General features: G+C 50.1%; 1 long non-coding RNA gene across 3 annotated transcripts in view; it reads right to left on the bottom strand.

The window, feature by feature from the left end:
• Window positions 1-371: 371 nt before the first annotated feature.
• The window catches only part of LOC113187941 (uncharacterized), a 48294-nt gene continuing 33510 nt past the window's right edge, over window positions 372-15155 (bottom strand). The window contains exons 1-3 of one of the 3 annotated variants that reach the window (XR_013342162.1): window positions 8737-9062; window positions 7611-7724; window positions 372-885 (exon numbers count right to left, since the gene is read on the bottom strand). This is a non-coding gene — a long non-coding RNA (uncharacterized LOC113187941). Of the gene's footprint in view, window positions 886-7024; window positions 7432-7610; window positions 7725-8736; window positions 9077-15155 lie in introns of those variants that run through there. The other 2 variants (XR_013342161.1, XR_003301476.1) reach the window with 2 other exon arrangements.

Raw genomic sequence — 15155 nt, 5'->3', positions numbered from 1 at the left:
GTGGGGGTGGACTTGAGCTCGGTCAGAGTGTAGCCAATCCCCGCTCTGCCGTCCTGGTCTGGCTCAAAGTCTTCGCATTCCCAGCTTCTCCCTCCACCTGCGAGAACCCTGTGGAAATTATTCCTAATGGTCCATGAAAAGATCAAGGACAACCAAACTCAGATGTCTTCAGTTGCTAAACTCTAATTTATTGGCAACATGTAGAGTAATGTTTTCCTGATTGTTTCCTGGTTAGGTTACTTTACCAGATGAAAAATGGCCAACGACAGTTATTAATTAAATAAAAATTCAGCAACTCAATGTGAAGAGCTCAAATTCTTTTATTCTAAACTACCCCCCCCCCGCTTTTTTTTTTTAAAGAAACACTGGGCAGAAAAGAAAGTTGACATAACTCTTAATTTATAAATTTATTTCCAACATCCATATGCAACTGGCTTCTGTTTTCATTTCCTATCAAACGATTCTTTGAACTTGTTTGCCTGCTAAGATCATCCCAAATAAGCCCATATTAACTCATGAGTCAGGCCACTTTGGTTTCAGAAAAACTGTGGAAAGAAAATTGAATCCATCTCCAGGTGTGAAGAGGAACAGTGCTGAAGGGACGCTCTGCCGGTCCCGCGGCTGATGGACAGCGCCGTTCTTGCAGATTTTATATCGTGCTCCAAACCCTGGCACTGTACAGGCCTGGAAACCAGGGGAGTCTCGGGCACCATCTCTTTGTTTGGCAGATGGAGAGGTCAAGGCGAGAGTTGGGGTGTCTCAGAGCTGCACAGTGGATTCCCCAGGGATCTTCCCACAGCCAGGTCATCTCCCGACCCCGGAACAGGGCAGGCGGCCCTCCTAAAGCATCTCCAGGCCGCCCCTGGCTTCATGCAGAGGCTGTTGCTAACGGAAACACAAAATGACGTAAATCAGGCCGACTCTCATGTGTTACTGTTTTGAACAAAGACAGAACATGTGTCTTCACTTTGCCCTTGTGGAGGGCCCTCTGCGTGAGTCTGCTGTGCGTCTCTGTGATGATCCTTGCAGGACGGGCCAGAGCAGGGAGTGAAGGGGGCCAGGCTGGGGGCCAGGCTCCAGAGACTGAGGACCCTCACTCCAGGAGGGGCTGATAGAGACCCCCAGACAACCTCCCAGCATGCCGTTCCACTCCCATCAGCCTTCACACCAACACCTCTCCAGTCCTCAGAAGCTGCCAGTAGCTTCTTCAGCTATTCAATGCCATTATTTTTATTAACAAAGCACATTTTGAAGATTAAAATTGCTTGTAATAAATCAATTTAAGTATTATGTGTTGGCATAAAAATCATCGATAATACTCTTCCTGTACTAAAGAGCGAAAAACAATTATAAAGGTTTATAAGTTTTGCAAACAAGAGCTTATAAATCCCTGCATGTCTAAGCCAGCGTCTGTCCTGGTACCCCTCGCATTGGGGTCTCACAATCCTGCGTTGTGGGGCACGTGCCTTGTGAGGTGTTAGCATCATTCTTGGCCTCGACTCACCAGACACCTACCCCTGGCCTACCCCTGCCCCTGTGACAATCAGCAATGTCTCCATGGACTGCCAAACGTTCCCCGGGGGCCAAACACACTGGCTGCACACTTCCAGGCTTTTCAGATTTGAAAGTAAATAGCATCTGCCACTGTCCAGAGCCAGGAGCTCTCAAAGGCAGTTTTACAACAAAGTCACTAACCAATATCACCAAATATGTCTCCACGGTTCCCACCAGAGGACTTCCCCTGAGGCAGAGGGCCCAAGGAACCAGCTGCCTGAGAAGCTGGGGTTCATCAGCGATGTGTCTAAGAGGACAGCCGGAAACCACCCGCTCAGCTGGGCTGGAGGGAGAGAAGCTGCCGGGGCGGGTGGAAGTGGCCAGGGCCACTCAGCTGTCTGAAGACTCGGTCAGAAAACTGGCATGGGCCTGTGAGAGCGTCCACCCTGGCCAGGCTTGGGTTCCCATCACGTAAGCATTTTAGATTGATTATAGTAATAATGTCACCTTGTAAAAAAAATTGGAAAGTACATGAAAGTACAAAGAGACATAAAAAAATGATTTCCCCCAGTCTCACCATCAGAGAGGTGGCTCTTGACGTGTGCATGTAGCTCTGTCCAGATGATGCTCTGGGCACATTCTTGCCTTGTTAACATTCCATTTGTTTTGCTTTAAAATTCTGTATTTGGGAACTTTTTCCTCCTTCAATAAAACTCTTTGGAATAAAAATGTATGGTAATGTAATTAACCATCCATGTATAAATACATGGAGATACAGCAATCTTGGTCTCTGCACGTGTTTCACACCTGTGACGTACACAGACCAGCACTTGGGGAACGCCGAGTCGGCTTGTGACATCATCATTGCACCGTCCCACACTGCCGGAAAGTTGCCTTCCTGCCGCAGTGCAAGAAAGCCTGTCTCACTAAACATTAACATCTCTTGAGTTCTTGTAACTTTATGAGTGAAGATGATATTGTTATCTTAGTTTACTTCGCACTTCTTCACTACATTTGAGGTTGAATAATCAGGTTATGAAACACTCTCTGAAACTCCTGTTTTGAATTTCCTGGGACTCACTTTTTTCTTTATACACCTGTGTAAGCTCTGCTTTTAATAAAGTTGTTGGATATTAACCTTTATCTTTTTCTGGGGCTTGCTCACAGCTATCTGTAGTTACACAATTAAACACAATTTTGCTCCAGGACCTGGGTCCCAGGCATAGTAAACTTTTAAATAAAAGTATAAAACACTTAACAAAATCTATTGCCATAGGTAATTAATAGAACCACTCATTGGAGAATTCTTACTTATTGATATAAGAAGAAAATGGAATGACTTAAAAAGAATTCTAAAATTAAGTTGTTGGACTTCATGGCAACAGAATGAATAGCAACTATTATGTGGAACAGAAATTTCAGGTTTAAGAAAGATCCATTTGGAAATCCTGGCACAGTTACTGAAATAAATAATCATCAAAAAAAAAATCCGTAGGTGGCTTAAACTGTATACTAGACATAAATGAAGAGAGAATCAATGAATTAGAACATAGATCTAAGGATATCACCCAGAACGCAGCATAGAACGATGAAACATGAAAGATTGGTTGGATGTCTTTAAGAGGCATATAAGAGGAGTTCTGGAAGGAGAGAGTAAAGGAAATGCGATATGGGAGCGTTTAAGAGATAACAGCAGAAAATCACCCTAATTGAAAAATGAGGGCTCAAGCTGAAGCTCACAGAGAGATGAGAAGCCTCCAGAAAAGACACGTGATGAGAAGCACCAGGGAAAGGCAAAACATTCACAAAACCTGAAGGAAACCAAAGACCAGCAGCAGAGGCTTTGTCAACGTGAATATGCCAAAGTCTTTCCGTAACAGACTCAAAATGCTGAGGAAAGAACCATCAGCTTGGAATCCTTTGCTCAAGTCAGCTGCTGTAGACATATTTAAACCCGCAGAGATGGGAGTGTTCACTGTGAAAGGACAGCAGTCCCCACGTGTCCATGTGTGGGGTCGCCTAGGGAGCCTCATTCAGTGGTGAGGTCTGCACTCACCCCAAAGATGGGGTTTCATGGTTTAAATACGGGTGTTCTCCCAGAGCCCGAGTGTGAGCCACTGCAGCAAGTCTAGAGCCTCAACCTAGTAAGTGTGTTGATCCCCGGGTAGGGATCAACTGGGGGGTAAATGCAGGCAGGTGGGGTGTGGCTAGAGGAGGTGGGTCCCTGGGGTCTAACTGAAGCTGAGCCTAGGGTTTGGAAGTTTTCTAATGTGAATACGAGTCTGATTTCCACTGTCTAGACCCTTGCATTAACTTCTGAAGAATGAACTTTAACATAAAGAAAAATGAATCCCCCAAAACAACAAAGGAGTGTAATAAAGTTCAGTGAACAAATAATTAAAAATGTTATTCAGTATTGAACTTTAAATATTATAAACAACCCAGGTTATATCTTCATTATAAAAAAATAATGATGATGAGCAACAAATTATTTTTAAAAATAACAGGTATTAAAATTCTGATTAATAACATGGGAGAAAAAGAAGCAGGAATTTCAGAGGAAAATTAAAGTCTTCCTAGATTCCTATTTTGTTTGTGAAAAATATAGAGTAAGTCACTTGTTAAATGCTATAGGTGACCACTTAAAATGCCAATAAAGAATACTTAGCTTTCAAAAGGTTGAGCAAGGAAATAAGGAAAACTTCCAGTCCAGCCAAGTCAGGGAAGAAAAAACAACAAGGAAAATGATAGTATATAGAAAATAAAACCAAAAAGCATGTAAAAAAAAAAAAAAAACAAGCCCAAATGCATCAATAAACACAATAAATGTAAATGAATTAGATTTACATTTCTAAAGACAGATTTCTTTTAACTACCACAGATCCTAAAATTCTAGTTTTGACCTCAATTGAAATCAATGTGAAAATCCTAAATGAAGTGCCAGATTCACAAAGGAAATGGTTGAGAGCCAGCCTGGAGCTTTAAGCCTACACACACTCACAAAGCAGCAGAGCTGAAAGAGGAGGGGGCATGGGGTTTGGGAGGTGTCTTTGGTGACGGTGGTGCTTACAGCTCACCACCCCCCAAGAGAGACGGGGAAGGACCACACTCCTCCACAAAGAGGAGGGATTTGACTGTGCCCTCAGAGAACCTGGCCGATCCTCTTCAGGTCCTGCCAGAGGACCAGCTGGAGGACTAAGGGGCTTGAGCCACAGACCCTGAGGTAGGAAGGAGGGAGCAGCCGCAGCTGGATGGGCCCCTGAGGCACAGCCCAGGGGAAACATGAGAACATAGGCCTCCAGAGGGAAGGGGCAAACGTAAGCCCACTTTCACCTCCGCAGAAACGTGCTCATTGCACACTGTCACCAGTGCCCCCACCATGCACCTGGAAACAGGCCGAAAGCAAAGAGACAGGAAAAGATACAGTCAGTTGCTAAAGAAAAGAAAGTTGGATGTCTTATAAATGTTAGAAAAACACAGATTTTAAGGCAAAAGTATTGTTAGGGATGAAAAAGACTATTTTATATGATAAAAGCAATAACTCTCCAGGAAGGTCAGTAATGCTCGACCCACACACATCTCTCAACATCATCCCAACACAAGAGACAAAAAGTTGGCAGGACTGCAAGACGTCGGCAGATCCAGAGTCAGAAACTGCTCCACTTCTCCTGCTAAAGAGGAATTAAGCTTCAAAATATCGGTAAGAATAAAAAAATATTGAAACACCATAGCAGACAGACCTCGGTATATATTACTGTATGTCCCATGCTCCTACTAATACAGAGGACACATTCTTTTTGAACACACATGTATGCTTTTAAATCAGGCACATGTGGAGTGATTCACAAAGGAAGTCTTGCAAAATTCCCAAGATTAGAAAACAAGCAGCTGACAAAGAATTTAGAAAGCTTTGGAGTCAGCTAAAATGCACCCATACATTTGGAAACTACATAACACTTAAATAATTCATGGGGCTGGAAGGAATTGTAATGGAGATTATAAACAATGAGAACCGAATGACAAGGAAGAACTCTACATAGAAGTCTGTAGAAGGCAGATGCAGGGTGTATCACAGGAAATTTAAAACAGTAAATATACACACATATTTAAAAACAAACAAGATTTTTAATTAATGAGGTAAGAATTAAATAGTTAGGAAAATGAATCTGTGGGGGAAAAAGACAATAAAAAAAAGTTGAAATCACTGAAATAGTAATTAAGTAAGCAAGAAGGGGAAGCAGAAATCAAAAGCTGATTCTTTACAAATGACTAATTAAAAAGTTTATTCTCAGGAAATAAAACATTAATAAAAATATTAAAAAGAAGAATGAAACTAATCAGTAGTGATTAAAAAGCAAAAATAAATGAACAATTTGAGCTCATGTATTTAAAATCTTGTGTGTGGTGGATGATTTACAATTTTTGATTACCAAAGCTTCTATTTTTACCAGTGTGCTCCAAGGAGCAGAATACCAGGGAAAACTATCCCCCTTCATGAGGCAAGCATTCCTGTGGTAGGACGGTAGGTAGCTAAACAAGATAGGGCAGAAGGAAAACTACAAACACAGACTCAACTATTCTAGATAAAATACTAGCAAATATAATCCTACAATGCACAGGAAAAAAATGTAAGTCATGACCAAGTTGGATGTGTCCTGGGAATGCAAGGATGGTTTAACATTAGAAAATCCAGGACTAAATCGCAACTCACCATGGAAACAAGCCAAGAAAAACCCTGTGGTGATCTGAATGAATGCAAAAACCATGCATTTGATATTAAATATCCATCAATGACTAAAGGAAGAGAAGGTAATTTCTTAATCTATTATATGTATGCAACAAGAACCTTCAAGAGATATTCTAATAGGGATATATTAATGTGTTCTCCTTAAAAATCCAAATTGGAGGTTATGCCCCCTGCCACATTATGCCTGGATTCTTCAAAAAAGATCCCAAAAAGCCAAAAAGGGATTGAGGATCTGTTCTTAATTAAAAGAGATTGAAGAGTGACAACCAAGTGCAACATGTTATCCTTGATTGTATCCTAAATCAACAACAACACAAGCAGTTGTGGAGGGTCTTATGAGACAGCTGATACAATTTACATATATATAGTACAATAGGTACTAGTCTTATCAAAGTAAATTTCCCAACTCTGGTTCCATAGAAGAATGCCCTTATTCTCAGTTGATGATTACTAAAATCATTAGATGAAATATCATAAAGTCTGTACCTTATACTTTTGTGGTTTAGAAAAACAGTGATAGAGCATTTAAAATGGACAGACATAATAAGATTGCAGTGTGGTTGCGCCCATTATCCACAAGAGATATGTTCCAAGACTTCCAATGGACCCGAGACCACAGATAGCACTGAGCCCTGTGCATACACCATGTTTATTTCCTATACATAGATACTTATGATAAAGTTTGATTTATTAATTAGGCACAGTAAGAGATTAACAACTAATAACAACATAGAGTGACTACAAAAATACTGTTACAAATTGCCAGTATCACAACCGTTATGCTTTATTAAGTTAATACTTGATCACAGGCACTGCACACCATGTCCATCTGATAACCAAGATGCTACTAAGTGACTAACAGGCGGGCTACATAGACAGCATGGACACACGGGACAAAGGGTAATTCACATTCCAGGAGAGTCAAGCAGGGTGGTGTGGAGTTCAGAAAGGCACAGGGTTTACAATTTATGAACTCTTAGACAGCAGTGGATCATAGGTAACTGAAACTACAGAAAGCCAAATGGTGCCTTAGGAGGTCTAAGGGAGAAGATGGTAGGACAGAAAAGAGAGCCAGAAACAGAGCCTTCTCCGTGTGAGATGGCAGGCACCAAGATGCCACTCCCCTGTGGATGGGGACTGGGTGCACTATACAACGTCTTCATACTCTTCACCAAAGCATCACTGTAGTTCTGAAAAATGTAAATTCCAAAGGGGTGGACTCACTAAAAGTAAGAAGCAAACCTTAAAATTTCTAAAATAAAGCATAGAACAGAATCCACATCTGACAACAGGGAAGATTTTTTTGAAACAAGCCCCTAAAGTGCACAGCCCACCCGGATGGCCGGCGACGGATGCTCTGAGGACCCACCTGTGTCCAGCTGCAAACTTGAGGCAAATCCCAGGAAACTGCTGGAATTCAGCCGATCATTAGTCCAACATGCTCTGCTCAGAGGCGGGTGCTCAGGAAGAGATGAAGCAAGACCTGAGAAGAGAGCATGGTCCAGAATAGCCAGAGGACATGGTCACCAGCATCAAGTTGGCAAGTGGGTAGTAGCACCCAGGGGACGTTGGAAAGCAGTGGGTGGCCCCATTGGCTATGTCCACTGTGTTCTAGCTCTCCAGGGGTACCCATAGGGAGAAGGGCCAGGCCTGACTCGTGTGGTGGGTTCCCACTGGGCCCCGGGAAGAGCTGTGGGTGGGACCTCGGGAGCTGGTGAGAGTGGACGGGAGGGTGAAGGGAAGCGGGTCTGGAGCCAGCAGGGGGTGTGAGTGTAGGCCCCTGGATAGGGGGTGACAGGGGCTGCAGGGGTGGGGATGGATGTGGAGATGAGAAGGTCCAGTGTGTGTCCAGGGTTGGAGCTACAGGAGGAAAGTGGCAGGCCAGCTGGCCAGGGCTTCCTAACAATTTCCTGTTCTAGGCAATCCCAGAACCTCTCCTCACAATGTCCAGACTCATTTCTGGGAGGGTCACAGAGGACAGACACACTGGACAGACACATTGTCCACATCCCCATAGCAAGGACATACAAGCCACCAGAGCCCTCTGTGCACTGTCCATCATGCACAGCGAGGGAATGGCCAGTGGCTCTCCTAAGGCTGCCTTAAGGGAGCAAACCAGGCCCAGTACAACCAGGAAAAGGAGGCCAGTCTCAGAGGCCCTGCCCCAAAGGCCCCCTGGCTCCATCACAACTCCACCTCCTCACTCCAACCCTGCCCAGGGCAGGGCTGCTGTCCTGCACAGGTTTATAGGGTACTTGTGACCCGGAACCCAGCGTAACCGGCTCCCTGGGGCTGTGCAAAGCCATGCCCTGCCCACCTAGGCTAGTGGAGGCCCACCCACTGCCCCGGAGGGCCACTGGAAAGAGCCCTTAAACCAAAGGTCTCTGGCTCACCCACCAGCCTGGTTCAGGCTGAGGAAGGCCACTAAGGTCAGACCCTGTCCTCCAGACAGCCCTGGCCCCTCCTCTGGTCCCTCCTGGGAGCTTTCCTGATACCTGTGGGTCTCTGTTCACAGGGGAAAGAATTCTGTACAGCATGGATTTCAGAAGGTGGAGACCTCCGAGATCTCCAAGGGCTGGAGATTGGCGAACCCTCTGGGGATGTGGACCGCTGGGCTGGCTGGACAACGGGAGATGGAAAGACCCATCCGCTCCTACCACGTTAGACGGAGAGCTTTCCTCCTGGGCACTGAGACCCTTCCAGGGAGAGCCCCGCCCCCCACAGCCACCTGGGGTTCCTCTCGGTAGTCACGGCACTTCTGCAGCTGGCAGATGAGGTGGCTCCCGTCACAGCTCAGCCTCCTCCATGTGGCTTCCCACACGGCCAGCTTCTCTGCTAAAAATAAAACCCGCTCGTCAACAAATGCTTGAGTATTGACTTGTTTCCTGAGCCCGCTGCTTACAGCTTACGTCACCGTGTACAAGGACATGCCAATGGTGGTGAAGGATTAAATCAAGTGACACTTGGGAACATGTGCCTCCTTGGAGCTTTCCTCACGTGCAGGACACAGTGGGCGGTCCTCGGGCAGCACTGTGTGGGGCAGGGGGCTTCCTGCCTGGTTCTCCCCACCTGAGACCTCCCAGACCACCCCCTGCGCCCTCCTGGAGCTGATGATGCGCATCCCACACCCACACAGAGGGGGGCAGTCTGCCCAGCCTCAGAGATAAGGGACTTCACCACTGCAGACCCCCTGGATGAGAGCCCGGCTGTTGACCCTGAAGCAAGGTCGAGAAGAAGGCCAAGGTGACCCTCCCCAGCAGTGCACCCGCCTCCCGCTCCGACTCCGTCTCCAGGAGTCCTGTGGAAAGTCTGCCCTCAGGTTGCTTGTGTCCCTGGGTCTGCCCCCTCGTCCCTGGATCTGCCCCCATGTTCCTTGTCTCTGTCACCTTCACGCCCATTCGTCTCACCCTGTGGCACCACAGCTGAGCACTCTGCCCTCTAGGAGCCCCTGGTCCAGCTGGAAGGAGACCGGTGACCAGAAGCAGCCATGTCACGTGTGCAGGAGCCGGAGGGTGGAAGGAGCAGCAGGGTTACTCCTCGGGCCAGGCCCAGCGGGCAGTCCCCAGAGGACAGGCACAGAGTGGCCTCAGCACCTCCTTCTCAGTAGCCTCAAGGCCCTCCCGCTGTCCAGTGCCCTGGGTTCCTTCCCGACCGACTGAGTTGTTGGCTTCTTGCTTTGGCTTCTTCCGGAGCGTCTTCTCTCCAGAGTGACTCCAGTCTTCAGGAAGCGGCCTCACACCCCAGCCCCACCCAGCCAGCACCGGGCGAAGGCTGCAGGTCACTGTTGGGAACTCTGCCACCCCAGCCATGGGGAGGCCCCAAACTCCTGACCTCTGGATCTGACACATCGCAGAGCAAACGAATGTCCACTTTTTAGTTTGACTGTTGGCCATTGGACGATCTTCCAGATCCACACGGACTAAAGCACAAGCAGCCAGCAGGAGACATAGACAGAGACGGAGGTCGCGTCCCCTGCTGTCCACCAGGACAGAAGTCCCTTATCAGTGACATCCACATGAGTGCTGCCCAAGGGTCTCCAAATACATTTAAGTGTCTCCAAAATGAGAATCTTAAAAAGAACCGGTGCTTAGGGAAAGGGCAGTGTCGGGGCGTGGTGCCGTGGGACAGGCCTACCCCTGCCGCAGTGTCCCCACAAGTCCCTGCGAAGAGCCCAAATGTCAGGCCTCACAGGCTGCTGACACTGAGCAGTCATGGTCACATGATCTCAGCATGGCCACCGCACATCTGCCCACCCCAAGGAGCAGGGCAGGTGTGCCTGCTACCAGGATACTGGGCCCCTGGGGTCCTGCCTCGGGTGCACCCAGCATCACCTGGCAGCATGGCCTCTCACTGGCTCCTGGGAGGTACTGCTGTGCTCCCAGCCAGAGAGCCAGCTGCCCCAGGGCCTCTGCTGGCCCCCTCTGGGCTCCCGTGACTCCTTGCTGCCCTTTATAAAGTGGTGGCCACTCACCCAGCACGGTGGGGGCTGGTCCTGGTCAGGGGTGGAGTCACTGAGATATGCCAAGTTTATAGAATAGAAAATGAGCAGGAGGAGCAAGAGGCTGGTGGCCCTGATGTGGACGGGGGTCACCACAGACTGACTGGCTCTGCTGGTGGACGTACCTGGTCCCCTCTCTCGATGACAGAACAGGGCTAAGGACTCCCCAGGTCCTATTTGGGCCTGGTGTTGGGACCCTGTTGTCCTACTCACCTGTGCTAAGGAAGAGCAGGAGGGAAGCCCGTGGGCCTCATTAGACGTGTTCCCAGGTCACTGAGGCTCACTGGGGAGACCACGAAGCCGGCTGGAGCCTTTTAGTCCCGACGGGCATTGAGGGCAGCGACTCTCATGGCCGGGAGTTCCCGCTGCCCCTTGAAGGGGGCCAGTACTAGAAGCAAGCTTCTTGGAGTCCCCCATGCAGGTGGACAATCCAGGGAAGACGGGCCTTGGAAGGGGATGCCGCAGTCTGGCTGGGCACAAATCACGAGCCACTCAAGCAGGAACGAACTTCATTTCCAAACTCCCACGCACGCGGCTTCTCCGGGACACACCACACACCCACCGGAACTCCCACCACCGGAACTTCCCCCACCCACGCGAACTCTTCAGGAATCCCCGCGAGAGCGCAAGGGAACTCCACGGGAACTCCGCGAGAACTCAAAAGTCATCATCGTCCTGGCTCGCTGGCGTCACCTCTCAACCACTACTTCCGGCAAAAACGCCATGCGTCATCCCGACTCGGCTGTGGCCCTCAACAAGGGGATACCCTGTCCATCTGCTCGAGACCCCCCACCTGCAAACTGCTGCCTCCTAAGCAGAACCCCACCCTGGGGCTCCTGACAGACAAGGGGCTGCTGCCCACCGTGGCACACGGAGAGACGCCAGGCCCAGACCCCGCAGCTGCTCCCCAGAACCCAGTGAGCCCCAGGGAAAGAGCCGACACCCGCCAACAGACGCAGGGGAGGGCTGCCCTCTACCCACGTGCCGGCTCCGCTGCGCTCTGCGCCTCGTAAGCTCTAACTGTGCCAAGTGTTTACGTGACGGCGATGACAAAGGCTAAGTACTGAGTCGGCCAAAATGACCCAGCACATCCACACCTGCCTCCACACCTGGGGAGAAACGCCACACAGGACTTAGGAGCACGCAGCAAACACCTCGGGAGTCCCACAGTGAGAGCAGGGGCTGGCTGTTCAGAATCAGCCATTTGCACCAGTGTTTTAAGTAGAAATCACCACCTGAGGCGTTCCTTAATCTCTGGGGAACTTCTGAAAATTTTAAACTATTAGATTTTTTTGTGACTGAAGACACCTCCTACGAAGCCTGGCACAGAGACATTTTCCGATTCAGACCCTCACCCTGCACACACAGCACCTGTGCACACACACATTCCCTAAAAGCTTTGTGAACACACCACAGGTGGATGATTCGGATGCCGAACTGAGAGTGCAAACGTATGGAAGATGTGGCAGCTAGTAATATGGACAGTGATAAGAGCAGTGTGGTAAGAGGATGAGTCTCTGGGCATGGTGGCACATGCCTCTCATCTCAGAGACTCTGGAGGCTGAGGCAGGAGGATCACAAGGTCAAGGCCAGCTTGGGTAACTTAGTGAGACCCTGTCTCAGAAAATAAATAACAGGTGGAGACGTGGCTCAGTTGGAAAGTTCCCCTGGGTTTAATCCCCAGTACCAAAAGTGATTAAAGTAAAAGGATGAGTTTAAGTAAGTACCACTAGAATATTTATGAAAATATCCAATTATTCCAAGAAGAGAAGTCGCTGATGTGGATTCAACACACTTTGGATATAAAGTTCATAAAACAGAACAAAATCTTCAAAGCAACAAAATGAAATCTTCAAAGCAAGGATGAGAGTTCAAAGAGGTCTTGACATGGACACATTATGTCGTCCTTTTAGTGGCCTTTCTACAGGGGAAAGAAAAAAAAGAGCCACCTCCACGTGTGGACAGAGAGGATCAGACAATCTTGGTAAATCCAAAGGACGGTCTTGCAGGCCACTCCACAAGGTGGCCCAGGAGAAGTGTCCAGCCATCCTTAATGCTCAGCAGCCCCTGGAGAGGCCGCAGAGGCCAGCACCACCTGCAGAATGTGGCCACAGCAGGAAAGGCCACGGTGTGCCCAGGGCCCGTCCATCCTCCAAGGTGGCACCTGAGCAGCGTCCCCGCAGAGCTCAAGGCTGCCCCTGTACGGGGGTCACGTCCACTGTGTGTGGGGTCATGTCCACTCTGTGCTGGGGTCACGTCCACTGTGTGCAGGGTCAGGTCCACCCTGTGCAGGGGTCACATCCACTGTGTGCAGGGTCAGGTCCACTCTGTGCTGGGGTCAGGTCCACCCTGTGCAGGGTCACGTCCACTCTGTGCTGGGGTCACGTCCACTGTGTGCAGGGTCAGGTCCACTCTGTGTGGGGATCACATCCACTCTGTGCGGGGTCAGGTCCACTCTGTGCAGGGTCACTTCCACCCTGTTCAGGGTCATATCCACTCTGTGTGGGGGTCACATCCACCCTGTGCTGGGGTCAGGTCCACTCTGTGTGGGGTCAGGTCCACCTTGTGCGGGGTCACGTCCACTCTGTGCTGGGGTCAAGTCCACCCTGTGCTGGGGTCAGGTCCACCCTGTGCGGGGGTCAGGTCCACCCTATACTGGGGTCAGGTCCACCCTGTGCGGGGGTCAGGTCCACTCTGTCTTCTTTTGGCCTTGCTGTATTTCCCAAGGTTCCTCCGGTGACACTGCTGTTCTCCTGTGGGTCACAGGAAGCTCCGTGGGCACAGAGCCGCTGGTTCCAGCTGGGAGGTGTCCTCTTCCTGCTCTCGGCCTCTCTTCTTCTCCTTTAGAAAACTGAAAGAGAGTCCAGTGGTGCACTTTGACCTCCCAGCCACTCTGCCCTTGCCACATGGTGGTGTTGGGTGGTGGGACACTGGGGGAGGCTCCTCTGGAGACCAGATACTGGAGCTTGGCTGTGGACGACTTCTGAGCTGCGGTCAGTGCGGGTGCGAGGATGGTAGGCCCGGGACCTCGGGGTAGACGTGAGCCGGCTTTCCACCACCGCACAGGCTCCCGGGGGAAACCAGACCGCGTCCGACCTCGGTGTCATACCCCAGGTGATGAAGAGCCCCGTCCCACTCCCTGGGATGCTGCAGGCCACAGTGACCCAGGCAGGGCCCCTGCCCACTGCACACTGAGGCCGCTGGCCGCCAGCCAGGCCTCCCCGCGTCCCCCTTGCTGCAGGATGAGGGGCTTCTCTTCCTCCTGCAGCTGTGGCAAGCTCTGCAGTCCCTTCACTGAGGGGGATGTTTGAAAGGCAGTTTAAGCCTGAGGGGAGATGGCACCTGGAAGTCTGCATGTTGGCTCGGACCCCACGTGCCATCTCACCAGGGCCATCGGGGCCCCTCCGAGCTGTCCCAAGTGCTGAGGATGCATGTGTACCTTCTCAGGGCTGGGCTCGGTGCTGACCCTTCCTGGGCAGCAGGAAGAACCAGCCAGCCAGCTCACCACGCAAGGCCTGGCCCACACTCGCTCTCGGCCTCGGGCGTGGGCAACCTGGCTTCTGGCAGCCAGAAGTCCAGCCAACCCCTGGGGCCACCCCTGGCCAAGGCTGCCCAGAAAGCCCTTTACACAGGACAGTGACAAGTATGTGACCTTGCAGGATCGTGTCATTCACTTCAAAGGCCACTTTACAAAAGAAGAGCAGAAGTTTGTCCCTTAAAACAAATCTGTGTGTGTGTGTGGTGCTCGGGATTGAACCCAGGGCAGAACGCAGATGGCTGGTACCAGGCCTGGGCAGACTGGGGAGATGGGGAAGAAGCTGCTTCTTTGCGGGGTTGCTTTGGAGTCATGGAAGTGTGTTGAGACCAGTGAGGGGCGCTCGCATCACCTGGTGCGCGCACAGCACCAAGGCCCGGTTCACTTCCAAAGGGTCGAATCCATCTCGTCGAGTACCTCAAAATCCATTCCAAGTCCTCTCCCTCTGAACGGCAAGGCTCTTCAGTGCGGGCACTGGATAGGACACACATAGCTGGCTCCCAAGGGCCTGGAGTCCACTTCCCAGCCTGCTCTCCAGCCCAGGTGGCCTGGTGCAAGATGCTGCTGGGCAGAGAAGCCCTGTGAACCGGGTTCCTCTAATAAGGCGATGCTGGTGTGTTGAGACGTGCACAAATAAGGACCACAGGCCCAGCCAGGCCCCTGCTCAGAGGGGAAGCCCTGCGCTGTCGCACAGGCTTCTACCCTCCGTCCACCTGTGCTCAGGCGCCCCCCTGCCCCCATCACTGCTCCTGGGCTGGCTCCAGGACTCATGGAGTCCCCCGCCTGGCCCTAGGAAGTGCTTCCTAGATTGGGAAGGGGATCGGAAAGACCTGTGAGTTGTACCATTGAGATTGGCTCTTTTAAATCCTTAGGTTCTTTGT

Source organism: Urocitellus parryii, chromosome 1 (genome assembly GCF_045843805.1).
Source record: "Urocitellus parryii isolate mUroPar1 chromosome 1, mUroPar1.hap1, whole genome shotgun sequence".
Lineage (NCBI taxonomy): Eukaryota > Metazoa > Chordata > Mammalia > Rodentia > Sciuridae > Urocitellus > Urocitellus parryii.
Note: the sequence above shows the minus strand (reverse complement) of the source record. Positions and strands in the feature narration are given on the sequence as shown.